This window comes from Rhinoderma darwinii, assembly GCF_050947455.1.
Source record: "Rhinoderma darwinii isolate aRhiDar2 chromosome 2 unlocalized genomic scaffold, aRhiDar2.hap1 SUPER_2_unloc_55, whole genome shotgun sequence".
NCBI classification, from domain to species: domain Eukaryota; kingdom Metazoa; phylum Chordata; class Amphibia; order Anura; family Rhinodermatidae; genus Rhinoderma; species Rhinoderma darwinii.
This window is the reverse complement of record NW_027461724.1, coordinates 1495948-1522110: the sequence shown is the minus strand read 5'-3', so window position 1 is coordinate 1522110 and position 26163 is coordinate 1495948. Positions and strand designations below refer to the sequence as shown.

At 47.6% G+C, this 26163-nt stretch overlaps 18 non-coding genes across 18 annotated transcripts; all 18 read right to left on the bottom strand.

Annotated features, from left to right (window-relative positions):
• Window positions 1-1110: 1110 nt before the first annotated feature.
• Window positions 1111-1301, bottom strand: LOC142679503 (U2 spliceosomal RNA). The gene has a single exon (XR_012852743.1). It is a non-coding gene; the product is annotated as a U2 spliceosomal RNA (small nuclear RNA).
• Window positions 1302-4029: 2728 nt separating this feature from the next.
• LOC142679502 (U2 spliceosomal RNA) lies at window positions 4030-4220 on the bottom strand. Its single transcript, XR_012852742.1, has one exon. It is a non-coding gene; the product is annotated as a U2 spliceosomal RNA (small nuclear RNA).
• A 1119-nt stretch (window positions 4221-5339) lies between these two features.
• LOC142679564 (U2 spliceosomal RNA) lies at window positions 5340-5530 on the bottom strand. The gene has a single exon (XR_012852794.1). It is a non-coding gene; the product is annotated as a U2 spliceosomal RNA (small nuclear RNA).
• Window positions 5531-6658: 1128 nt separating this feature from the next.
• On the bottom strand, window positions 6659-6849 carry LOC142679501 (U2 spliceosomal RNA). Its single transcript, XR_012852741.1, has one exon. It is a non-coding gene; the product is annotated as a U2 spliceosomal RNA (small nuclear RNA).
• A 1124-nt stretch (window positions 6850-7973) lies between these two features.
• On the bottom strand, window positions 7974-8164 carry LOC142679500 (U2 spliceosomal RNA). The gene has a single exon (XR_012852740.1). It is a non-coding gene; the product is annotated as a U2 spliceosomal RNA (small nuclear RNA).
• A 1129-nt stretch (window positions 8165-9293) lies between these two features.
• LOC142679498 (U2 spliceosomal RNA) lies at window positions 9294-9484 on the bottom strand. Its single transcript, XR_012852739.1, has one exon. It is a non-coding gene; the product is annotated as a U2 spliceosomal RNA (small nuclear RNA).
• A 1120-nt stretch (window positions 9485-10604) lies between these two features.
• Window positions 10605-10795, bottom strand: LOC142679562 (U2 spliceosomal RNA). Its single transcript, XR_012852793.1, has one exon. It is a non-coding gene; the product is annotated as a U2 spliceosomal RNA (small nuclear RNA).
• A 1132-nt stretch (window positions 10796-11927) lies between these two features.
• LOC142679496 (U2 spliceosomal RNA) lies at window positions 11928-12118 on the bottom strand. Its single transcript, XR_012852737.1, has one exon. It is a non-coding gene; the product is annotated as a U2 spliceosomal RNA (small nuclear RNA).
• Window positions 12119-13237: 1119 nt separating this feature from the next.
• On the bottom strand, window positions 13238-13428 carry LOC142679495 (U2 spliceosomal RNA). Its single transcript, XR_012852736.1, has one exon. It is a non-coding gene; the product is annotated as a U2 spliceosomal RNA (small nuclear RNA).
• A 1128-nt stretch (window positions 13429-14556) lies between these two features.
• Window positions 14557-14747, bottom strand: LOC142679494 (U2 spliceosomal RNA). The gene has a single exon (XR_012852735.1). It is a non-coding gene; the product is annotated as a U2 spliceosomal RNA (small nuclear RNA).
• A 1128-nt stretch (window positions 14748-15875) lies between these two features.
• Window positions 15876-16066, bottom strand: LOC142679493 (U2 spliceosomal RNA). Its single transcript, XR_012852734.1, has one exon. It is a non-coding gene; the product is annotated as a U2 spliceosomal RNA (small nuclear RNA).
• A 1124-nt stretch (window positions 16067-17190) lies between these two features.
• Window positions 17191-17381, bottom strand: LOC142679491 (U2 spliceosomal RNA). Its single transcript, XR_012852733.1, has one exon. It is a non-coding gene; the product is annotated as a U2 spliceosomal RNA (small nuclear RNA).
• A 1125-nt stretch (window positions 17382-18506) lies between these two features.
• On the bottom strand, window positions 18507-18697 carry LOC142679490 (U2 spliceosomal RNA). Its single transcript, XR_012852732.1, has one exon. It is a non-coding gene; the product is annotated as a U2 spliceosomal RNA (small nuclear RNA).
• A 1128-nt stretch (window positions 18698-19825) lies between these two features.
• LOC142679538 (U2 spliceosomal RNA) lies at window positions 19826-20016 on the bottom strand. Its single transcript, XR_012852772.1, has one exon. It is a non-coding gene; the product is annotated as a U2 spliceosomal RNA (small nuclear RNA).
• A 1148-nt stretch (window positions 20017-21164) lies between these two features.
• Window positions 21165-21355, bottom strand: LOC142679568 (U2 spliceosomal RNA). Its single transcript, XR_012852798.1, has one exon. It is a non-coding gene; the product is annotated as a U2 spliceosomal RNA (small nuclear RNA).
• Window positions 21356-22482: 1127 nt separating this feature from the next.
• LOC142679489 (U2 spliceosomal RNA) lies at window positions 22483-22673 on the bottom strand. Its single transcript, XR_012852731.1, has one exon. It is a non-coding gene; the product is annotated as a U2 spliceosomal RNA (small nuclear RNA).
• A 1135-nt stretch (window positions 22674-23808) lies between these two features.
• LOC142679543 (U2 spliceosomal RNA) lies at window positions 23809-23999 on the bottom strand. Its single transcript, XR_012852776.1, has one exon. It is a non-coding gene; the product is annotated as a U2 spliceosomal RNA (small nuclear RNA).
• A 1128-nt stretch (window positions 24000-25127) lies between these two features.
• Window positions 25128-25318, bottom strand: LOC142679524 (U2 spliceosomal RNA). The gene has a single exon (XR_012852760.1). It is a non-coding gene; the product is annotated as a U2 spliceosomal RNA (small nuclear RNA).
• Window positions 25319-26163: the final 845 nt, after the last annotated feature.

Sequence of the window (26163 nt, the reverse complement as noted above, 5' to 3'; positions counted from 1 at the left end):
TTTTGCTTCTTTTGCTTGCACCACAATGCAGTGCTGAAAGAGGAGGAATCGACATAAAAACGCCTTCCTGGCAACGCCCAAATGCCCTCCTGCCGTGCAAACACTGGCAGCAGCAGCAGCAGCAGCAGCAGCAGCAGCAGTAAGTGCATGCCCACTGCCACCCCTTCTCCTTTCACACCTTGTATCAGCTTTAATCCAGTCCAGTGCTGCCTGCTGAGCAGCACTGACCAACACTGCCTGGGCCCAGGCTTTTATCTCTGAGGCCCCATTATGATGTCAGAAAGCTGGCTCTGGCTCCTGAGGTCTCCACTATGACACGTGCAAAGTTCCGTCTGAACTTTATATAAGACGGTGCGGCTCAGTCAGTCACTCAGTGTTGCCTGAGAGGGCAACACTGCAACAGCCGGCCCCCAGGCTGTCTTTTTTTTGCACAGCTAGTTGCCTCCAGGAGGCCACAAGAGGGAGACAAGGGACTGCAAAATGGAAAATAGGCATCCACCAACTTTACAGACAACTTGTTCTCCTTGCTCCTACAACCTCCATCCTTGCACAGTTTGTTATTCTTCCAGGTAACATAGTAACAAATCCAAATTGCTGCTCTCTTTGTAGGCAAGCAAGGGTTTGTTGCAACTGCAATTCTTACTTCTTCTTGAAATGTAGGGACCACAGTACATTCCATCACATCCATCTAGTGTACACAGGTAGGTCCATTGTGACGGGCGGGCGGGCTGGCTGCTTTAATGGCTGTTTGCTGTTCCCCTACTCCACTCCATTATTTGACTATGGTGCTGCATCAATCAGTGGCTGGCTCAGGTGCAGCTCTTTAACCTACCTAGGAGGGAGGGCGGAGAGAAGACAAGGAAGGTGAATGAGCTGTTCCAATGTGAAATGCCGGAAACACAGAAACACAGACGACACAAAACAAGAGGTGGCAATGTATTAATTAATTGCATTTAATAAATTAGCTCATTATCACACATGACTGTACAAATGCATTGTCCAATAGGTGTTGAAATAATGGGATTAAAAGGGGAGATCCCATCCGAAAGACAAAAACAATGGCAAACACAAAAAGCACTTTTGGAATCTGATTTTAGTAAACACATAAGGAAAGGGTGCACCGGTCCTGGAAATACTGCAATACCAGGTCAATGCGTGGAGTGGACAGAGCAAGCTCTATTTCCATCTCCCTGTTCTAAAAATCCATTTAATATATGGTCCCCAGATAGGGGACGTATCAGATATTAAACTGATAAGAACAGATACTACACTTGATCTTAGCCAAAAGGCCGAGAAGCGATAACCCGAACGTGCCGCGCGTTTTGCTTCTTTTGCTTGCACCACAATGCAGTGCTGAAAGAGGAGGAATCGACATAAAAACGCCTTCCTGGCAACGCCCAAATGCCCTCCTGCCGTGCAAACACTGGCAGCAGCAGCAGCAGTAAGTGCATGCCCACTGCCACCCCTTCTCCTTTCACACCTTGTATCAGCTTTAATCCAGTCCAGTGCTGCCTGCTGAGCAGCACTGACCAACACTGCCTGGGCCCAGGCTTTTATATCTGAGGCCCCATTATGATGTCAGAAAGCTGGCTCTGGCTCCTGAGGTCTCCACTATGACACGTGCAAAGTTCCGTCTGAACTTTATATAAGACGGTGCGGCTCAGTCAGTCACTCAGTGTTGCCTGAGAGGGCAACACTGCAACAGCCGGCCCCCAGGCTGTCTTTTTTTTGCACAGCTAGTTGCCTCCAGGAGGCCACAAGAGGGAGACAAGGGACTGCAAAATGGAAAATAGGCATCCACCAACTTTACAGACAACTTGTTCTCCTTGCTCCTACAACCTCCATCCTTGCACAGTTTGTTATTCTTCCAGGTAACATAGTAACAAATCCAAATTGCTGCTCTCTTTGTAGGCAAGCAAGGGTTTGTTGCAACTGCAATTCTTACTTCTTCTTGAAATGTAGGGACCACACAGTGGCGTAGCTATAGGGGTCGCAGCGGTCGCAGTTGCGACCGGGCCCCTAAGCCTGAGGGGCCCACGGGCCCCCCTCGCCACACTTAGTGTCCGTATCATTGCTTCTTAGATAAAATCGATCTTTACACAGCGCATGAGCAGTAGCTTGTGTGTATCAGCGTGTGTACTCCCCCTCCCTTCTTGTGCTCTGAGGCACTGGATTGGAGGAGACAGGGGAGGAGGAGCCTAGATACACACACTGCCGCACGCTGTGTAAGGAAAAAGCTCATGTCTCATCCCTGCTCGTTTCCCCACATCCATGTGAGTTCTGGACAGGCATCTCTTGTAATTACACTGTCTCTCTTTAGTGTTTTTTCCTATACTGTTTGATCTTTGCTGTCTCTCTCTCTGTTCTTTCCATCCTGCAAATAGAGGACAGAACGGGAGGATTCAGCAGTGAGAGCAGCGCAGACAGGACACTGATAAGAGGTTACTGAGGGTCATAATTCATCACAGGACAGCTCAGCCTCCAGTTATCGGGAAGACACTGATAAGGGGGCTAGAGGTTACTGTGGGTCATGAATGATTGCACATTACTGGAGGTCTGGAGCTGTGCTGTAATGTGAAGCACACAGCTCTGCTATGCCAGTGTCCATTAGGAAACTATAAAAAATAAAGAGGCTGCTCCTAAAGGTTTATAAAGTTGTTTTTTTTGCCAGAATCATAAATTATCACCTATCCTTAGTGATCATTTTGTTTTCGCTGGGACACCCACCAATCATGAGAACTGGGGTTCCAAACCCCCCCATTCCTCCTCACTGTAAGCAGGACATTGAATGGAGCAGTGATCGTGCATGCACTCTACATTGCTCCATTCAAAGTCTATTTACGTCATTGTCATAGACCGTGAATGGTGCGGCGGGCGTATGCTCAACAGCCGCTCCATTCAAGCTCCTCTTTACTGCAGGGGTGCAGTGAGGAGGCTCAGAGGGTTTGGGACCCCTGGTCTCTCGATCGCCTCCAGCAATAAGAGAATGATCAAATATACTGTGGGGGGCAAAAAAGTTGGTATTGTGGCTGTATAAGGCACAAAGGAGGGTATTACTGTGGGGCACAAAAAAGGCATTCTGATTTTGTGGTGGGGGCACTATTACTTTGTAGGGAACAAAAGGGGGCACTAGTACAGTTTGGGGCACAAATGGGGCCACTATTAAGGTGGAGAGGGCACTAAGAGGGCTATTGGGGCTAACAGCATAATTTGTAGTTTGTGTGAAGAGACAAGTGGTGGCTGGAAGAAGTCATGCCGGTCTGGCATGGATAGAGTAGAAAAGGGAAATCGGGATACAACTGTAGTGTATTAATTTTTCACTGTGTAGAGCTGGTATATGACCTTTATTTGGTGACTTCATTATTTAGGTATACTATCATACATGGAACTGCGCCGCTTTAAGCCTGCCGTGTTATAAAAGTTGTTTTATTCGTCTCTGATGTATATATTTTTGTTTTGAGGGGTTACTTTAGAGACCCAGTAATGCAGCTGAAAGTTAGAGAGAAGATGCGTAGGGGGGCCCAAACTCAAAGTTTGCACCTGGGCCCATGAGCCTTTAGCTACGCCCCTGGGACCACAGTACATTCCATCACATCCATCTAGTGTAAACAGGTAGGTCCATTGTGACGGGCGGGCGGGCGGGCGGGCTGGCTGCTTTAATGGCTGTTTGCTGTTCCCCTACTCCACTCCACTATTTGACTATGGTGCTGCATCAATCAGTGGCTGGCTCAGGTGCAGCTCTTTAACCTACCTAGGAGGGAGGGCGGAGAGAAGACAAGGAAGGTGAATGAGCTGTTCCAATGTGAAATGCCGGAAACACAGAAACACAGACGATACAAAACAAGAGGTGGCAATGTATTAATTAATTGCATTTAATAAATTAGCTCATTATCACACATGACTGTACAAATGCATTGTCCAACAGGTGTTGAAATAATGGGATTAAAAGGGGAGATCCCATCCGAAAGACAAAAACAATGGCAAACACAAAAAGCACTTTTGGAATCTGATTTTAGTAAACACATAAGGAAAGGGTGCACCGGTCCTGGAAATACTGCAATACCAGGTCAATGCGTGGAGTGGACAGAGCAAGCTCTATTTCCATCTCCCTGTTCTAAAAATCCATTTAATATATGGTCCCCAGATAGGGGACGTATCAGATATTAAACTGATAAGAACAGATACTACACTTGATCTTAGCCAAAAGGCCGAGAAGCGATAACCCGAACGTGCCGCGCGTTTTGCTTCTTTTGCTTGCACCACAATGCAGTGCTGAAAGAGGAGGAATCGACATAAAAACGCCTTCCTGGCAACGCCCAAATGCCCTCCTGCCGTGCAAACTCTGGCAGCAGCAGCAGCAGTAAGTGCATGCCCACTGCCACCCCTTCTCCTTTCACACCTTGTATCAGCTTTAATCCAGTCCAGTGCTGCCTGCTGAGCAGCACTGACCAACACTGCCTGGGCCCAGGCTTTTATATCTGAGGCCCCATTATGATGTCAGAAAGCTGGCTCTGGCTCCTGAGGTCTCCACTATGACACGTGCAAAGTTCCGTCTGAACTTTATATAAGACGGTGCGGCTCAGTCAGTCACTCAGTGTTGCCTGAGAGGGCAACACTGCAACAGCCGGCCCCCAGGCTGTCTTTTTTTTGCACAGCTAGTTGCCTCCAGGAGGCCACAAGAGGGAGACAAGGGACTGCAAAATGGAAAATAGGCATCCACCAACTTTACAGACAACTTGTTCTCCTTGCTCCTACAACCTCCATCCTTGCACAGTTTGTTATTCTTCCAGGTAACATAGTAACAAATCCAAATTGCTGCTCTCTTTGTAGGCAAGCAAGGGTTTGTTGCAACTGCAATTCTTACTTCTTCTTGAAATGTAGGGACCACAGTACATTCCATCACATCCATCTAGTGTACACAGGTAGGTCCATTGTGACGGGCGGGCGGGCGGGCGGGCTGGCTGCTTTAATGGCTGTTTGCTGTTCCCCTACTCCACTCCACTATTTGACTATGGTGCTGCATCAATCAGTGGCTGGCTCAGGTGCAGCTCTTTAACCTACCTAGGAGGGAGGGCGGAGAGAAGACAAGGAAGGTGAATGAGCTGTTCCAATGTGAAATGCCGGAAACACAGAAACACAGACGATACAAAACAAGAGGTGGCAATGTATTAATTAATTGCATTTAATAAATTAGCTCATTATCACACATGACTGTACAAATGCATTGTCCAACAGGTGTTGAAATAATGGGATTAAAAGGGGAGATCCCATCCGAAAGACAAAAACAATGGCAAACACAAAAAGCACTTTTGGAATCTGATTTTAGTAAACACATAAGGAAAGGGTGCACCGGTCCTGGAAATACTGCAATACCAGGTCAATGCGTGGAGTGGACAGAGCAAGCTCTATTTCCATCTCCCTGTTCTAAAAATCCATTTAATATATGGTCTCCAGATAGGGGACGTATCAGATATTAAACTGATAAGAACAGATACTACACTTGATCTTAGCCAAAAGGCCGAGAAGCGATAACCCGAACGTGCCGCGCATTTTGCTTCTTTTGCTTGCACCACAATGCAGTGCTGAAAGAGGAGGAATCGACATAAAAACGCCTTCCTGGCAACGCCCAAATGCCCTCCTGCCGTGCAAACACTGGCAGCAGCAGCAGCAGCAGCAGCAGTAAGTGCATGCCCACTGCCACCCCTTCTCCTTTCACACCTTGTATCAGCTTTAATCCAGTCCAGTGCTGCCTGCTGAGCAGCACTGACCAACACTGCCTGGGCCCAGGCTTTTATCTCTGAGGCCCCATTATGATGTCAGAAAGCTGGCTCTGGCTCCTGAGGTCTCCACTATGACACGTGCAAAGTTCCGTCTGAACTTTATATAAGACGGTGCGGCTCAGTCAGTCACTCAGTGTTGCCTGAGAGGGCAACACTGCAACAGCCGGCCCCCAGGCTGTCTTTTTTTTGCACAGCTAGTTGCCTCCAGGAGGCCACAAGAGGGAGACAAGGGACTGCAAAATGGAAAATAGGCATCCACCAACTTTACAGACAACTTGTTCTCCTTGCTCCTACAACCTCCATCCTTGCACAGTTTGTTATTCTTCCAGGTAACATAGTAACAAATCCAAATTGCTGCTCTCTTTGTAGGCAAGCAAGGGTTTGTTGCAACTGCAGTTCTTACTTCTTCTTGAAATGTAGGGACCACAGTACATTCCATCACATCCATCTAGTGTACACAGGTAGGTCCATTGTGACGGGCGGGCGGGCGGGCGGGCTGGCTGCTTTAATGGCTGTTTGCTGTTCCCCTACTCCACTCCACTATTTGACTATGGTGCTGCATCAATCAGTGGCTGGCTCAGGTGCAGCTCTTTAACCTACCTAGGAGGGAGGGCGGAGAGAAGACAAGGAAGGTGAATGAGCTGTTCCAATGTGAAATGCCGGAAACACAGAAACACAGACGACACAAAACAAGAGGTGGCAATGTATTAATTAATTGCATTTAATAAATTAGCTCATTATCACACATGACTGTACAAATGCATTGTCCAACAGGTGTTGAAATAATGGGATTAAAAGGGGAGATCCCATCCGAAAGACAAAAACAATGGCAAACACAAAAAGCACTTTTGGAATCTGATTTTAGTAAACACATAAGGAAAGGGTGCACCGGTCCTGGAAATACTGCAATACCAGGTCAATGCGTGGAGTGGACAGAGCAAGCTCTATTTCCATCTCCCTGTTCTAAAAATCCATTTAATATATGGTCCCCAGATAGGGGACGTATCAGATATTAAACTGATAAGAACAGATACTACACTTGATCTTAGCCAAAAGGCCGAGAAGCGATAACCCGAACGTGCCGCGCGTTTTGCTTCTTTTGCTTGCACCACAATGCAGTGCTGAAAGAGGAGGAATCGACATAAAAACGCCTTCCTGGCAACGCCCAAATGCCCTCCTGCCGTGCAAACACTGGCAGCAGCAGCAGCAGCAGCAGCAGTAAGTGCATGCCCACTGCCACCCCTTCTCCTTTCACACCTTGTATCAGCTTTAATCCAGTCCAGTGCTGCCTGCTGAGCAGCACTGACCAACACTGCCTGGGCCCAGGCTTTTATCTCTGAGGCCCCATTATGATGTCAGAAAGCTGGCTCTGGCTCCTGAGGTCTCCACTATGACACGTGCAAAGTTCCGTCTGAACTTTATATAAGACGGTGCGGCTCAGTCAGTCACTCAGTGTTGCCTGAGAGGGCAACACTGCAACAGCCGGCCCCCAGGCTGTCTTTTTTTTGCACAGCTAGTTGCCTCCAGGAGGCCACAAGAGGGAGACAAGGGACTGCAAAATGGAAAATAGGCATCCACCAACTTTACAGACAACTTGTTCTCCTTGCTCCTACAACCTCCATCCTTGCACAGTTTGTTATTCTTCCAGGTAACATAGTAACAAATCCAAATTGCTGCTCTCTTTGTAGGCAAGCAAGGGTTTGTTGCAACTGCAATTCTTACTTCTTCTTGAAATGTAGGGACCACAGTACATTCCATCACATCCATCTAGTGTACACAGGTAGGTCCATTGTGACGGGCGGGCGGGCGGGCTGGCTGCTTTAATGGCTGTTTGCTGTTCCCCTACTCCAATCCACTATTTGACTATGGTGCTGCATCAATCAGTGGCTGGCTCAGGTGCAGCTCTTTAACCTACCTAGGAGGGAGGGCGGAGAGAAGACAAGGAAGGTGAATGAGCTGTTCCAATGTGAAATGCCGGAAACACAGAAACACAGACGACACAAAACAAGAGGTGGCAATGTATTAATTAATTGCATTTAATAAATTAGCTCATTATCACACATGACTGTACAAATGCATTGTCCAACAGGTGTTGAAATAATGGGATTAAAAGGGGAGATCCCATCCGAAAGACAAAAACAATGGCAAACACAAAAAGCACTTTTGGAATCTGATTTTAGTAAACACATAAGGAAAGGGTGCACCGGTCCTGGAAATACTGCAATACCAGGTCAATGCGTGGAGTGGACAGAGCAAGCTCTATTTCCATCTCCCTGTTCTAAAAATCCATTTAATATATGGTCCCCAGATAGGGGACGTATCAGATATTAAACTGATAAGAACAGATACTACACTTGATCTTAGCCAAAAGGCCGAGAAGCGATAACCCGAACGTGCCGCGCGTTTTGCTTCTTTTGCTTGCACCACAATGCAGTGCTGAAAGAGGAGGAATCGACATAAAAACGCCTTCCTGGCAACGCCCAAATGCCCTCCTGCCGTGCAAACACTGGCAGCAGCAGCAGCAGCAGCAGTAAGTGCATGCCCACTGCCACCCCTTCTCCTTTCACACCTTGTATCAGCTTTAATCCAGTCCAGTGCTGCCTGCTGAGCAGCACTGACCAACACTGCCTGGGCCCAGGCTTTTATCTCTGAGGCCCCATTATGATGTCAGAAAGCTGGCTCTGGCTCCTGAGGTCTCCACTATGACACGTGCAAAGTTCCGTCTGAACTTTATATAAGACGGTGCGGCTCAGTCAGTCACTCAGTGTTGCCTGAGAGGGCAACACTGCAACAGCCGGCCCCCAGGCTGTCTTTTTTTTGCACAGCTAGTTGCCTCCAGGAGGCCACAAGAGGGAGACAAGGGACTGCAAAATGGAAAATAGGCATCCACCAACTTTACAGACAACTTGTTCTCCTTGTTCCTACAACCTCCATCCTTGCACAGTTTGTTATTCTTCCAGGTAACATAGTAACAAATCCAAATTGCTGCTCTCTTTGTAGGCAAGCAAGGGTTTGTTGCAACTGCAATTCTTACTTCTTCTTGAAATGTAGGGACCACAGTACATTCCATCACATCCATCTAGTGTACACAGGTAGGTCCATTGTGACGGGCGGGCGGGCGGGCGGGCGGGCTGGCTGCTTTAATGGCTGTTTGCTGTTCCCCTACTCCACTCCACTATTTGACTATGGTGCTGCATCAATCAGTGGCTGGCTCAGGTGCAGCTCTTTAACCTACCTAGGAGGGAGGGCGGAGAGAAGACAAGGAAGGTGAATGAGCTGTTCCAATGTGAAATGCCGGAAACACAGAAACACAGACGACACAAAACAAGAGGTGGCAATGTATTAATTAATTGCATTTAATAAATTAGCTCATTATCACACATGACTGTACAAATGCATTGTCCAACAGGTGTTGAAATAATGGGATTAAAAGGGGAGATCCCATCCGAAAGACAAAAACAATGGCAAACACAAAAAGCACTTTTGGAATCTGATTTTAGTAAACACATAAGGAAAGGGTGCACCGGTCCTGGAAATACTGCAATACCAGGTCAATGCGTGGAGTGGACAGAGCAAGCTCTATTTCCATCTCCCTGTTCTAAAAATCCATTTAATATATGGTCCCCAGATAGGGGACGTATCAGATATTAAACTGATAAGAACAGATACTACACTTGATCTTAGCCAAAAGGCCGAGAAGCGATAACCCGAACGTGCCGCGCGTTTTGCTTCTTTTGCTTGCACCACAATGCAGTGCTGAAAGAGGAGGAATCGACATAAAAACGCCTTCCTGGCAACGCCCAAATGCCCTCCTGCCGTGCAAACACTGGCAGCAGCAGCAGCAGCAGCAGCAGTAAGTGCATGCCCACTGCCACCCCTTCTCCTTTCACACCTTGTATCAGCTTTAATCCAGTCCAGTGCTGCCTGCTGAGCAGCACTGACCAACACTGCCTGGGCCCAGGCTTTTATCTCTGAGGCCCCATTATGATGTCAGAAAGCTGGCTCTGGCTCCTGAGGTCTCCACTATGACACGTGCAAAGTTCCGTCTGAACTTTATATAAGACGGTGCGGCTCAGTCAGTCACTCAGTGTTGCCTGAGAGGGCAACACTGCAACAGCCGGCCCCCAGGCTGTCTTTTTTTTGCACAGCTAGTTGCCTCCAGGAGGCCACAAGAGGGAGACAAGGGACTGCAAAATGGAAAATAGGCATCCACCAACTTTACAGACAACTTGTTCTCCTTGCTCCTACAACCTCCATCCTTGCACAGTTTGTTATTCTTCCAGGTAACATAGTAACAAATCCAAATTGCTGCTCTCTTTGTAGGCAAGCAAGGGTTTGTTGCAACTGCAATTCTTACTTCTTCTTGAAATGTAGGGACCACAGTACATTCCATCACATCCATCTAGTGTACACAGGTAGGTCCATTGTGACGGGCGGGCGGGCTGGCTGCTTTAATGGCTGTTTGCTGTTCCCCTACTCCACTCCACTATTTGACTATGGTGCTGCATCAATCAGTGGCTGGCTCAGGTGCAGCTCTTTAACCTACCTAGGAGGGAGGGCGGAGAGAAGACAAGGAAGGTGAATGAGCTGTTCCAATGTGAAATGCCGGAAACACAGAAACACAGACGACACAAAACAAGAGGTGGCAATGTATTAATTAATTGCATTTAATAAATTAGCTCATTATCACACATGACTGTACAAATGCATTGTCCAACAGGTGTTGAAATAATGGGATTAAAAGGGGAGATCCCATCCGAAAGACAAAAACAATGGCAAACACAAAAAGCACTTTTGGAATCTGATTTTAGTAAACACATAAGGAAAGGGTGCACCGGTCCTGGAAATACTGCAATACCAGGTCAATGCGTGGAGTGGACAGAGCAAGCTCTATTTCCATCTCCCTGTTCTAAAAATCCATTTAATATATGGTCTCCAGATAGGGGACGTATCAGATATTAAACTGATAAGAACAGATACTACACTTGATCTTAGCCAAAAGGCCGAGAAGCGATAACCCGAACGTGCCGCGCGTTTTGCTTCTTTTGCTTGCACCACAATGCAGTGCTGAAAGAGGAGGAATCGACATAAAAACGCCTTCCTGGCAACGCCCAAATGCCCTCCTGCCGTGCAAACACTGGCAGCAGCAGCAGCAGCAGCAGCAGCAGCAGCAGCAGTAAGTGCATGCCCACTGCCACCCCTTCTCCTTTCACACCTTGTATCAGCTTTAATCCAGTCCAGTGCTGCCTGCTGAGCAGCACTGACCAACACTGCCTGGGCCCAGGCTTTTATCTCTGAGGCCCCATTATGATGTCAGAAAGCTGGCTCTGGCTCCTGAGGTCTCCACTATGACACGTGCAAAGTTCCGTCTGAACTTTATATAAGACGGTGCGGCTCAGTCAGTCACTCAGTGTTGCCTGAGAGGGCAACACTGCAACAGCCGGCCCCCAGGCTGTCTTTTTTTTGCACAGCTAGTTGCCTCCAGGAGGCCACAAGAGGGAGACAAGGGACTGCAAAATGGAAAATAGGCATCCACCAACTTTACAGACAACTTGTTCTCCTTGCTCCTACAACCTCCATCCTTGCACAGTTTGTTATTCTTCCAGGTAACATAGTAACAAATCCAAATTGCTGCTCTCTTTGTAGGCAAGCAAGGGTTTGTTGCAACTGCAATTCTTACTTCTTCTTGAAATGTAGGGACCACAGTACATTCCATCACATCCATCTAGTGTACACAGGTAGGTCCATTGTGACGGGCGGGCGGGCTGGCTGCTTTAATGGCTGTTTGCTGTTCCCCTACTCCACTCCACTATTTGACTATGGTGCTGCATCAATCAGTGGCTGGCTCAGGTGCAGCTCTTTAACCTACCTAGGAGGGAGGGCGGAGAGAAGACAAGGAAGGTGAATGAGCTGTTCCAATGTGAAATGCCGGAAACACAGAAACACAGACGACACAAAACAAGAGGTGGCAATGTATTAATTAATTGCATTTAATAAATTAGCTCATTATCACACATGACTGTACAAATGCATTGTCCAATAGGTGTTGAAATAATGGGATTAAAAGGGGAGATCCCATCCGAAAGACAAAAACAATGGCAAACACAAAAAGCACTTTTGGAATCTGATTTTAGTAAACACATAAGGAAAGGGTGCACCGGTCCTGGAAATACTGCAATACCAGGTCAATGCGTGGAGTGGACAGAGCAAGCTCTATTTCCATCTCCCTGTTCTAAAAATCCATTTAATATATGGTCCCCAGATAGGGGACGTATCAGATATTAAACTGATAAGAACAGATACTACACTTGATCTTAGCCAAAAGGCCGAGAAGCGATAACCCGAACGTGCCGCGCGTTTTGCTTCTTTTGCTTGCACCACAATGCAGTGCTGAAAGAGGAGGAATCGACATAAAAACGCCTTCCTGGCAACGCCCAAATGCCCTCCTGCCGTGCAAACACTGGCAGCAGCAGCAGCAGTAAGTGCATGCCCACTGCCACCCCTTCTCCTTTCACACCTTGTATCAGCTTTAATCCAGTCCAGTGCTGCCTGCTGAGCAGCACTGACCAACACTGCCTGGGCCCAGGCTTTTATATCTGAGGCCCCATTATGATGTCAGAAAGCTGGCTCTGGCTCCTGAGGTCTCCACTATGACACGTGCAAAGTTCCGTCTGAACTTTATATAAGACGGTGCGGCTCAGTCAGTCACTCAGTGTTGCCTGAGAGGGCAACACTGCAACAGCCGGCCCCCAGGCTGTCTTTTTTTTGCACAGCTAGTTGCCTCCAGGAGGCCACAAGAGGGAGACAAGGGACTGCAAAATGGAAAATAGGCATCCACCAACTTTACAGACAACTTGTTCTCCTTGCTCCTACAACCTCCATCCTTGCACAGTTTGTTATTCTTCCAGGTAACATAGTAACAAATCCAAATTGCTGCTCTCTTTGTAGGCAAGCAAGGGTTTGTTGCAACTGCAATTCTTACTTCTTCTTGAAATGTAGGGACCACAGTACATTCCATCACATCCATCTAGTGTACACAGGTAGGTCCATTGTGACGGGCGGGCGGGCGGGCGGGCTGGCTGCTTTAATGGCTGTTTGCTGTTCCCCTACTCCACTCCACTATTTGACTATGGTGCTGCATCAATCAGTGGCTGGCTCAGGTGCAGCTCTTTAACCTACCTAGGAGGGAGGGCGGAGAGAAGACAAGGAAGGTGAATGAGCTGTTCCAATGTGAAATGCCGGAAACACAGAAACACAGACGATACAAAACAAGAGGTGGCAATGTATTAATTAATTGCATTTAATAAATTAGCTCATTATCACACATGACTGTACAAATGCATTGTCCAACAGGTGTTGAAATAATGGGATTAAAAGGGGAGATCCCATCCGAAAGACAAAAACAATGGCAAACACAAAAAGCACTTTTGGAATCTGATTTTAGTAAACACATAAGGAAAGGGTGCACCGGTCCTGGAAATACTGCAATACCAGGTCAATGCGTGGAGTGGACAGAGCAAGCTCTATTTCCATCTCCCTGTTCTAAAAATCCATTTAATATATGGTCCCCAGATAGGGGACGTATCAGATATTAAACTGATAAGAACAGATACTACACTTGATCTTAGCCAAAAGGCCGAGAAGCGATAACCCGAACGTGCCGCGCGTTTTGCTTCTTTTGCTTGCACCACAATGCAGTGCTGAAAGAGGAGGAATCGACATAAAAACGCCTTCCTGGCAACGCCCAAATGCCCTCCTGCCGTGCAAACACTGGCAGCAGCAGCAGCAGCAGCAGCAGTAAGTGCATGCCCACTGCCACCCCTTCTCCTTTCACACCTTGTATCAGCTTTAATCCAGTCCAGTGCTGCCTGCTGAGCAGCACTGACCAACACTGCCTGGGCCCAGGCTTTTATCTCTGAGGCCCCATTATGATGTCAGAAAGCTGGCTCTGGCTCCTGAGGTCTCCACTATGACACGTGCAAAGTTCCGTCTGAACTTTATATAAGACGGTGCGGCTCAGTCAGTCACTCAGTGTTGCCTGAGAGGGCAACACTGCAACAGCCGGCCCCCAGGCTGTCTTTTTTTTGCACAGCTAGTTGCCTCCAGGAGGCCACAAGAGGGAGACAAGGGACTGCAAAATGGAAAATAGGCATCCACCAACTTTACAGACAACTTGTTCTCCTTGCTCCTACAACCTCCATCCTTGCACAGTTTGTTATTCTTCCAGGTAACATAGTAACAAATCCAAATTGCTGCTCTCTTTGTAGGCAAGCAAGGGTTTGTTGCAACTGCAGTTCTTACTTCTTCTTGAAATGTAGGGACCACAGTACATTCCATCACATCCATCTAGTGTACACAGGTAGGTCCATTGTGACGGGCGGGCGGGCGGGCGGGCTGGCTGCTTTAATGGCTGTTTGCTGTTCCCCTACTCCACTCCACTATTTGACTATGGTGCTGCATCAATCAGTGGCTGGCTCAGGTGCAGCTCTTTAACCTACCTAGGAGGGAGGGCGGAGAGAAGACAAGGAAGGTGAATGAGCTGTTCCAATGTGAAATGCCGGAAACACAGAAACACAGACGACACAAAACAAGAGGTGGCAATGTATTAATTAATTGCATTTAATAAATTAGCTCATTATCACACATGACTGTACAAATGCATTGTCCAACAGGTGTTGAAATAATGGGATTAAAAGGGGAGATCCCATCCGAAAGACAAAAACAATGGCAAACACAAAAAGCACTTTTGGAATCTGATTTTAGTAAACACATAAGGAAAGGGTGCACCGGTCCTGGAAATACTGCAATACCAGGTCAATGCGTGGAGTGGACAGAGCAAGCTCTATTTCCATCTCCCTGTTCTAAAAATCCATTTAATATATGGTCCCCAGATAGGGGACGTATCAGATATTAAACTGATAAGAACAGATACTACACTTGATCTTAGCCAAAAGGCCGAGAAGCGATAACCCGAACGTGCCGCGCGTTTTGCTTCTTTTGCTTGCACCACAATGCAGTGCTGAAAGAGGAGGAATCGACATAAAAACGCCTTCCTGGCAACGCCCAAATGCCCTCCTGCCGTGCAAACACTGGCAGCAGCAGCAGCAGCAGCAGCAGTAAGTGCATGCCCACTGCCACCCCTTCTCCTTTCACACCTTGTATCAGCTTTAATCCAGTCCAGTGCTGCCTGCTGAGCAGCACTGACCAACACTGCCTGGGCCCAGGCTTTTATCTCTGAGGCCCCATTATGATGTCAGAAAGCTGGCTCTGGCTCCTGAGGTCTCCACTATGACACGTGCAAAGTTCCGTCTGAACTTTATATAAGACGGTGCGGCTCAGTCAGTCACTCAGTGTTGCCTGAGAGGGCAACACTGCAACAGCCGGCCCCCAGGCTGTCTTTTTTTTGCACAGCTAGTTGCCTCCAGGAGGCCACAAGAGGGAGACAAGGGACTGCAAAATGGAAAATAGGCATCCACCAACTTTACAGACAACTTGTTCTCCTTGCTCCTACAACCTCCATCCTTGCACAGTTTGTTATTCTTCCAGGTAACATAGTAACAAATCCAAATTGCTGCTCTCTTTGTAGGCAAGCAAGGGTTTGTTGCAACTGCAGTTCTTACTTCTTCTTGAAATGTAGGGACCACAGTACATTCCATCACATCCATCTAGTGTACACAGGTAGGTCCATTGTGACGGGCGGGCGGGCGGGCGGGCTGGCTGCTTTAATGGCTGTTTGCTGTTCCCCTACTCCACTCCACTATTTGACTATGGTGCTGCATCAATCAGTGGCTGGCTCAGGTGCAGCTCTTTAACCTACCTAGGAGGGAGGGCGGAGAGAAGACAAGGAAGGTGAATGAGCTGTTCCAATGTGAAATGCCGGAAACACAGAAACACAGACGACACAAAACAAGAGGTGGCAATGTATTAATTAATTGCATTTAATAAATTAGCTCATTATCACACATGACTGTACAAATGCATTGTCCAACAGGTGTTGAAATAATGGGATTAAAAGGGGAGATCCCATCCGAAAGACAAAAACAATGGCAAACACAAAAAGCACTTTTGGAATCTGATTTTAGTAAACACATAAGGAAAGGGTGCACCGGTCCTGGAAATACTGCAATACCAGGTCAATGCGTGGAGTGGACAGAGCAAGCTCTATTTCCATCTCCCTGTTCTAAAAATCCATTTAATATATGGTCCCCAGATAGGGGACGTATCAGATATTAAACTGATAAGAACAGATACTACACTTGATCTTAGCCAAAAGGCCGAGAAGCGATAACCCGAACGTGCCGCGCGTTTTGCTTCTTTTGCTTGCACCACAATGCAGTGCTGAAAGAGGAGGAATCGACATAAAAACGCCTTCCTGGCAACGCCCAAATGCCCTCCTGCCGTGCAAACACTGGCAGCAGCAGCAGCAGCAGCAGCAGTAAGTGCATGCCCACTGCCACCCCTTCTCCTTTCACACCTTGTATCAGCTTTAATCCAGTCCAGTGCTGCCTGCTGAGCAGCACTGACCAACACTGCCTGGGCCCAGGCTTTTATCTCTGAGGCCCCATTATGATGTCAGAAAGCTGGCTCTGGCTCCTGAGGTCTCCACTATGACACGTGCAAAGTTCCGTCTGAACTTTATATAAGACGGTGCGGCTCAGTCAGTCACTCAGTGTTGCCTGAGAGGGCAACACTGCAACAGCCGGCCCCCAGGCTGTCTTTTTTTTGCACAGCTAGTTGCCTCCAGGAGGCCACAAGAGGGAGACAAGGGACTGCAAAATGGAAAATAGGCATCCACCAACTTTACAGACAACTTGTTCTCCTTGCTCCTACAACCTCCATCCTTGCACAGTTTGTTATTCTTCCAGGTAACATAGTAACAAATCCAAATTGCTGCTCTCTTTGTAGGCAAGCAAGGGTTTGTTGCAACTGCAATTCTTACTTCTTCTTGAAATGTAGGGACCACAGTACATTCCATCACATCCATCTAGTGTACACAGGTAGGTCCATTGTGACGGGCGGGCGGGCGGGCTGGCTGCTTTAATGGCTGTTTGCTGTTCCCCTACTCCAATCCACTATTTGACTATGGTGCTGCATCAATCAGTGGCTGGCTCAGGTGCAGCTCTTTAACCTACCTAGGAGGGAGGGCGGAGAGAAGACAAGGAAGGTGAATGAGCTGTTCCAATGTGAAATGCCGGAAACACAGAAACACAGACGACACAAAACAAGAGGTGGCAATGTATTAATTAATTGCATTTAATAAATTAGCTCATTATCACACATGACTGTACAAATGCATTGTCCAACAGGTGTTGAAATAATGGGATTAAAAGGGGAGATCCCATCCGAAAGACAAAAACAATGGCAAACACAAAAAGCACTTTTGGAATCTGATTTTAGTAAACACATAAGGAAAGGGTGCACCGGTCCTGGAAATACTGCAATACCAGGTCAATGCGTGGAGTGGACAGAGCAAGCTCTATTTCCATCTCCCTGTTCTAAAAATCCATTTAATATATGGTCCCCAGATAGGGGACGTATCAGATATTAAACTGATAAGAACAGATACTACACTTGATCTTAGCCAAAAGGCCGAGAAGCGATAACCCGAACGTGCCGCGCGTTTTGCTTCTTTTGCTTGCACCACAATGCAGTGCTGAAAGAGGAGGAATCGACATAAAAACGCCTTCCTGGCAACGCCCAAATGCCCTCCTGCCGTGCAAACACTGGCAGCAGCAGCAGCAGCAGCAGTAAGTGCATGCCCACTGCCACCCCTTCTCCTTTCACACCTTGTATCAGCTTTAATCCAGTCCAGTGCTGCCTGCTGAGCAGCACTGACCAACACTGCCTGGGCCCAGGCTTTTATCTCTGAGGCCCCATTATGATGTCAGAAAGCTGGCTCTGGCTCCTGAGGTCTCCACTATGACACGTGCAAAGTTCCGTCTGAACTTTATATAAGACGGTGCGGCTCAGTCAGTCACTCAGTGTTGCCTGAGAGGGCAACACTGCAACAGCCGGCCCCCAGGCTGTCTTTTTTTTGCACAGCTAGTTGCCTCCAGGAGGCCACAAGAGGGAGACAAGGGACTGCAAAATGGAAAATAGGCATCCACCAACTTTACAGACAACTTGTTCTCCTTGCTCCTACAACCTCCATCCTTGCACAGTTTGTTATTCTTCCAGGTAACATAGTAACAAATCCAAATTGCTGCTCTCTTTGTAGGCAAGCAAGGGTTTGTTGCAACTGCAATTCTTACTTCTTCTTGAAATGTAGGGACCACAGTACATTCCATCACATCCATCTAGTGTACACAGGTAGGTCCATTGTGACGGGCGGGCGGGCGGGCGGGCTGGCTGCTTTAATGGCTGTTTGCTGTTCCCCTACTCCACTCCACTATTTGACTATGGTGCTGCATCAATCAGTGGCTGGCTCAGGTGCAGCTCTTTAACCTACCTAGGAGGGAGGGCGGAGAGAAGACAAGGAAGGTGAATGAGCTGTTCCAATGTGAAATGCCGGAAACACAGAAACACAGACGACACAAAACAAGAGGTGGCAATGTATTAATTAATTGCATTTAATAAATTAGCTCATTATCACACATGACTGTACAAATGCATTGTCCAACAGGTGTTGAAATAATGGGATTAAAAGGGGAGATCCCATCCGAAAGACAAAAACAATGGCAAACACAAAAAGCACTTTTGGAATCTGATTTTAGTAAACACATAAGGAAAGGGTGCACCGGTCCTGGAAATACTGCAATACCAGGTCAATGCGTGGAGTGGACAGAGCAAGCTCTATTTCCATCTCCCTGTTCTAAAAATCCATTTAATATATGGTCCCCAGATAGGGGACGTATCAGATATTAAACTGATAAGAACAGATACTACACTTGATCTTAGCCAAAAGGCCGAGAAGCGATAACCCGAACGTGCCGCGCGTTTTGCTTCTTTTGCTTGCACCACAATGCAGTGCTGAAAGAGGAGGAATCGACATAAAAACGCCTTCCTGGCAACGCCCAAATGCCCTCCTGCCGTGCAAACACTGGCAGCAGCAGCAGCAGCAGCAGCAGTAAGTGCATGCCCACTGCCACCCCTTCTCCTTTCACACCTTGTATCAGCTTTAATCCAGTCCAGTGCTGCCTGCTGAGCAGCACTGACCAACACTGCCTGGGCCCAGGCTTTTATCTCTGAGGCCCCATTATGATGTCAGAAAGCTGGCTCTGGCTCCTGAGGTCTCCACTATGACACGTGCAAAGTTCCGTCTGAACTTTATATAAGACGGTGCGGCTCAGTCAGTCACTCAGTGTTGCCTGAGAGGGCAACACTGCAACAGCCGGCCCCCAGGCTGTCTTTTTTTTGCACAGCTAGTTGCCTCCAGGAGGCCACAAGAGGGAGACAAGGGACTGCAAAATGGAAAATAGGCATCCACCAACTTTACAGACAACTTGTTCTCCTTGCTCCTACAACCTCCATCCTTGCACAGTTTGTTATTCTTCCAGGTAACATAGTAACAAATCCAAATTGCTGCTCTCTTTGTAGGCAAGCAAGGGTTTGTTGCAACTGCAATTCTTACTTCTTCTTGAAATGTAGGGACCACAGTACATTCCATCACATCCATCTAGTGTACACAGGTAGGTCCATTGTGACGGGCGGGCGGGCGGGCGGGCTGGCTGCTTTAATGGCTGTTTGCTGTTCCCCTACTCCACTCCACTATTTGACTATGGTGCTGCATCAATCAGTGGCTGGCTCAGGTGCAGCTCTTTAACCTACCTAGGAGGGAGGGCGGAGAGAAGACAAGGAAGGTGAATGAGCTGTTCCAATGTGAAATGCCGGAAACACAGAAACACAGACGACACAAAACAAGAGGTGGCAATGTATTAATTAATTGCATTTAATAAATTAGCTCATTATCACACATGACTGTACAAATGCATTGTCCAACAGGTGTTGAAATAATGGGATTAAAAGGGGAGATCCCATCCGAAAGACAAAAACAATGGCAAACACAAAAAGCACTTTTGGAATCTGATTTTAGTAAACACATAAGGAAAGGGTGCACAGGTCCTGGAAATACTGCAATACCAGGTCAATGCGTGGAGTGGACAGAGCAAGCTCTATTTCCATCTCCCTGTTCTAAAAATCCATTTAATATATGGTCCCCAGATAGGGGACGTATCAGATATTAAACTGATAAGAACAGATACTACACTTGATCTTAGCCAAAAGGCCGAGAAGCGATAACCCGAACGTGCCGCGCGTTTTGCTTCTTTTGCTTGCACCACAATGCAGTGCTGAAAGAGGAGGAATCGACATAAAAACGCCTTCCTGGCAACGCCCAAATGCCCTCCTGCCGTGCAAACACTGGCAGCAGCAGCAGCAGCAGCAGCAGCAGCAGCAGCAGTAAGTGCATGCCCACTGCCACCCCTTCTCCTTTCACACCTTGTATCAGCTTTAATCCAGTCCAGTGCTGCCTGCTGAGCAGCACTGACCAACACTGCCTGGGCCCAGGCTTTTATCTCTGAGGCCCCATTATGATGTCAGAAAGCTGGCTCTGGCTCCTGAGGTCTCCACTATGACACGTGCAAAGTTCCGTCTGAACTTTATATAAGACGGTGCGGCTCAGTCAGTCACTCAGTGTTGCCTGAGAGGGCAACACTGCAACAGCCGGCCCCCAGGCTGTCTTTTTTTTGCACAGCTAGTTGCCTCCAGGAGGCCACAAGAGGGAGACAAGGGACTGCAAAATGGAAAATAGGCATCCACCAACTTTACAGACAACTTGTTCTCCTTGCTCCTACAACCTCCATCCTTGCACAGTTTGTTATTCTTCCAGGTAACATAGTAACAAATCCAAATTGCTGCTCTCTTTGTAGGCAAGCAAGGGTTTGTTGCAACTGCAATTCTTACTTCTTCTTGAAATGTAGGGACCACAGTACATTCCATCACATCCATCTAGTGTACACAGGTAGGTCCATTGTGACGGGCGGGCGGGCGGGCGGGCGGGCGGGCTGGCTGCTTTAATGGCTGTTTGCTGTTCCCCTACTCCACTCCACTATTTGACTATGGTGCTGCATCAATCAGTGGCTGGCTCAGGTGCAGCTCTTTAACCTACCTAGGAGGGAGGGCGGAGAGAAGACAAGGAAGGTGAATGAGCTGTTCCAATGTGAAATGCCGGAAACACAGAAACACAGACGACACAAAACAAGAGGTGGCAATGTATTAATTAATTGCATTTAATAAATTAGCTCATTATCACACATGACTGTACAAATGCATTGTCCAACAGGTGTTGAAATAATGGGATTAAAAGGGGAGATCCCATCCGAAAGACAAAAACAATGGCAAACACAAAAAGCACTTTTGGAATCTGATTTTAGTAAACACATAAGGAAATGGTGCACCGGTCCTGGAAATACTGCAATACCAGGTCAATGCATGGAGTGGACAGAGCAAGCTCTATTTCCATCTCCCTGTTCTAAAAATCCATTTAATATATGGTCCCCAGATAGGGGACGTATCAGATATTAAACTGATAAGAACAGATACTACACTTAATCTTAGCCAAAAGGCCGAGAAGCGATAACCCGAACGTGCCGCGCGTTTTGCTTCTTTTGCTTGCACCACAATGCAGTGCTGAAAGAGGAGGAATCGACATAAAAACGCCTTCCTGGCAACGCCCAAATGCCCTCCTGCCGTGCAAACACTGGCAGCAGCAGCAGCAGCAGCAGCAGCAGTAAGTGCATGCCCACTGCCACCCCTTCTCCTTTCACACCTTGTATCAGCTTTAATCCAGTCCAGTGCTGCCTGCTGAGCAGCACTGACCAACACTGCCTGGGCCCAGGCTTTTATCTCTGAGGCCCCATTATGATGTCAGAAAGCTGGCTCTGGCTCCTGAGGTCTCCACTATGACACGTGCAAAGTTCCGTCTGAACTTTATATAAGACGGTGCGGCTCAGTCAGTCACTCAGTGTTGCCTGAGAGGGCAACACTGCAACAGCCGGCCCCCAGGCTGTCTTTTTTTTGCACAGCTAGTTGCCTCCAGGAGGCCACAAGAGGGAGACAAGGGACTGCAAAATGGAAAATAGGCATCCACCAACTTTACAGACAACTTGTTCTCCTTGCTCCTACAACCTCCATCCTTGCACAGTTTGTTATTCTTCCAGGTAACATAGTAACAAATCCAAATTGCTGCTCTCTTTGTAGGCAAGCAAGGGTTTGTTGCAACTGCAATTCTTACTTCTTCTTGAAATGTAGGGACCACAGTACATTCCATCACATCCATCTAGTGTACACAGGTAGGTCCATTGTGACGGGCGGGCGGGCGGGCTGGCTGCTTTAATGGCTGTTTGCTGTTCCCCTACTCCACTCCACTATTTGACTATGGTGCTGCATCAATCAGTGGCTGGCTCAGGTGCAGCTCTTTAACCTACCTAGGAGGGAGGGCGGAGAGAAGACAAGGAAGGTGAATGAGCTGTTCCAATGTGAAATGCCGGAAACACAGAAACACAGACGACACAAAACAAGAGGTGGCAATGTATTAATTAATTGCATTTAATAAATTAGCTCATTATCACACATGACTGTACAAATGCATTGTCCAACAGGTGTTGAAATAATGGGATTAAAAGGGGAGATCCCATCCGAAAGACAAAAACAATGGCAAACACAAAAAGCACTTTTGGAATCTGATTTTAGTAAACACATAAGGAAAGGGTGCACCGGTCCTGGAAATACTGCAATACCAGGTCAATGCGTGGAGTGGACAGAGCAAGCTCTATTTCCATCTCCCTGTTCTAAAAATCCATTTAATATATGGTCCCCAGATAGGGGACGTATCAGATATTAAACTGATAAGAACAGATACTACACTTGATCTTAGCCAAAAGGCCGAGAAGCGATAACCCGAACGTGCCGCGCGTTTTGCTTCTTTTGCTTGCACCACAATGCAGTGCTGAAAGAGGAGGAATCGACATAAAAACGCCTTCCTGGCAACGCCCAAATGCCCTCCTGCCGTGCAAACACTGGCAGCAGCAGCAGCAGCAGCAGCAGCAGTAAGTGCATGCCCACTGCCACCCCTTCTCCTTTCACACCTTGTATCAGCTTTAATCCAGTCCAGTGCTGCCTGCTGAGCAGCACTGACCAACACTGCCTGGGCCCAGGCTTTTATCTCTGAGGCCCCATTATGATGTCAGAAAGCTGGCTCTGGCTCCTGAGGTCTCCACTATGACACGTGCAAAGTTCCGTCTGAACTTTATATAAGACGGTGCGGCTCAGTCAGTCACTCCGTGTTGCCTGAGAGGGCAACACTGCAACAGCCGGCCCCCAGGCTGTCTTTTTTTTGCACAGCTAGTTGCCTCCAGGAGGCCACAAGAGGGAGACAAGGGACTGCAAAATGGAAAATAGGCATCCACCAACTTTACAGACAACTTGTTCTCCTTGCTCCTACAACCTCCATCCTTGCACAGTTTGTTATTCTTCCAGGTAACATAGTAACAAATCCAAATTGCTGCTCTCTTTGTAGGCAAGCAAGGGTTTGTTGCAACTGCAATTCTTACTTCTTCTTGAAATGTAGGGACCACAGTACATTCCATCACATCCATCTAGTGTACACAGGTAGGTCCATTGTGACGGGCGGGCGGGCGGGCGGGCGGGCTGGCTGCTTTAATGGCTGTTTGCTGTTCCCCTACTCCACTCCACTATTTGACTATGGTGCTGCATCAATCAGTGGCTGGCTCAGGTGCAGCTCTTTAACCTACCTAGGAGGGAGGGCGGAGAGAAGACAAGGAAGGTGAATGAGCTGTTCCAATGTGAAATGCCGGAAACACAGAAACACAGACGACACAAAACAAGAGGTGGCAATGTATTAATTAATTGCATTTAATAAATTAGCTCATTATCACACATGACTGTACAAATGCATTGTCCAACAGGTGTTGAAATAATGGGATTAAAAGGGGAGATCCCATCCGAAAGACAAAAACAATGGCAAACACAAAAAGCACTTTTGGAATCTGATTTTAGTAAACACATAAGGAAAGGGTGCACCGGTCCTGGAAATACTGCAATACCAGGTCAATGTGTGGAGTGGACAGAGCAAGCTCTATTTCCATCTCCCTGTTCTAAAAATCCATTTAATATATGGTCCCCAGATAGGGGACGTATCAGATATTAAACTGATAAGAACAGATACTACACTTGATCTTAGCCAAAAGGCCGAGAAGCGATAACCCGAACGTGCCGCGCGTTTTGCTTCTTTTGCTTGCACCACAATGCAGTGCTGAAAGAGGAGGAGTCGACATAAAAACGCCTTCCTGGCAACGCCCAAATGCCCTCCTGCCGTGCAAACACTGGCAGCAGCAGCAGCAGCAGCAGCAGTAAGTGCATGCCCACTGCCACCCCTTCTCCTTTCACACCTTGTATCAGCTTTAATCCAGTCCAGTGCTGCCTGCTGAGCAGCACTGACCAACACTGCCTGGGCCCAGGCTTTTATCTCTGAGGCCCCATTATGATGTCAGAAAGCTGGCTCTGGCTCCTGAGGTCTCCACTATGACACGTGCAAAGTTCCGTCTGAACTTTATATAAGACGGTGCGGCTCAGTCAGTCACTCAGTGTTGCCTGAGAGGGCAACACTGCAACAGCCGGCCCCCAGGCTGTCTTTTTTTTGCACTGCTAGTTGCCTCCAGGAGGCCACAAGAGGGAGACAAGGGACTGCAAAATGGAAAATAGGCATCCACCAACTTTACAGACAACTTGTTCTCCTTGCTCCTACAACCTCCATCCTTGCACAGTTTGTTATTCTTCCAGGTAACATAGTAACAAATCCAAATTGCTGCTCTCTTTGTAGGCAAGCAAGGGTTTGTTGCAACTGCAATTCTTACTTCTTCTTGAAATGTAGGGACCACAGTACATTCCATCACATCCATCTAGTGTACACAGCTACGTCCATTGTGACGGGCGGGCGGGCGGGCGGGCTGGCTGCTTTAATGGCTGTTTGCTGTTCCCCTACTCCACTCCACTATTTGACTATGGTGCTGCATCAATCAGTGGCTGGCTCAGGTGCAGCTCTTTAACCTACCTAGGAGGGAGGGCGGAGAGAAGACAAGGAAGGTGAATGAGCTGTTCCAATGTGAAATGCCGGAAACACAGAAACACAGACGACACAAAACAAGAGGTGGCAATGTATTAATTAATTGCATTTAATAAATTAGCTCATTATCACACATGACTGTACAAATAAATTGTCCGACAGGTGTTGAAATAATGGGATTAAAAGGGGAGATCCCATCCGAAAGACAAAAACAATGGCAAACACAAAAAGCACTTTTGGAATCTGATTTTAGTAAACACATAAGGAAAGGGTGCACCGGTCCTGGAAATACTGCAATACCAGGTCAATGCGTGGAGTGGACAGAGCAAGCTCTATTTCCATCTCCCTGTTCTAAAAATCCATTTAATATATGGTCCCCAGATAGGGGACGTATCAGATATTAAACTGATAAGAACAGATACTACACTTGATCTTAGCCAAAAGGCTGAGAAGCGATAACCCGAACGTGCCGCGCGTTTTGCTTCTTTTGCTTGCACCACAATGCAGTGCTGAAAGAGGAGGAATCGACATAAAAACGCCTTCCTGGCAACGCCCAAATGCCCTCCTGCCGTGCAAACACTGGCAGCAGCAGCAGCAGCAGCAGCAGCAGCAGTAAGTGCATGCCCACTGCCACCCCTTCTCCTTTCACACCTTGTATCAGCTTTAATCCAGTCCAGTGCTGCCTGCTGAGCAGCACTGACCAACACTGCCTGGGCCCAGGCTTTTATCTCTGAGGCCCCATTATGATGTCAGAAAGCTGGCTCTGGCTCCTGAGGTCTCCACTATGACACGTGCAAAGTTCCGTCTGAACTTTATATAAGACGGTGCGGCTCAGTCAGTCACTCAGTGTTGCCTGAGAGGGCAACACTGCAACAGCCGGCCCCCAGGCTGTCTTTTTTTTGCACAGCTAGTTGCCTCCAGGAGGCCACAAGAGGGAGACAAGGGACTGCAAAATGGAAAATAGGCATCCACCAACTTTACAGACAACTTGTTCTCCTTGCTCCTACAACCTCCATCCTTGCACAGTTTGTTATTCTTCCAGGTAACATAGTAACAAATCCAAATTGCTGCTCTCTTTGTAGGCAAGCAAGGGTTTGTTGCAACTGCAATTCTTACTTCTTCTTGAAATGTAGGGACCACAGTACATTCCATCACATCCATCTAGTGTACACAGGTAGGTCCATTGTGACGGGCGGGCGGGCGGGCGGGCGGGCTGGCTGCTTTAATGGCTGTTTGCTGTTCCCCTACTCCACTCCACTATTTGACTATGGTGCTGCATCAATCAGTGGCTGGCTCAGGTGC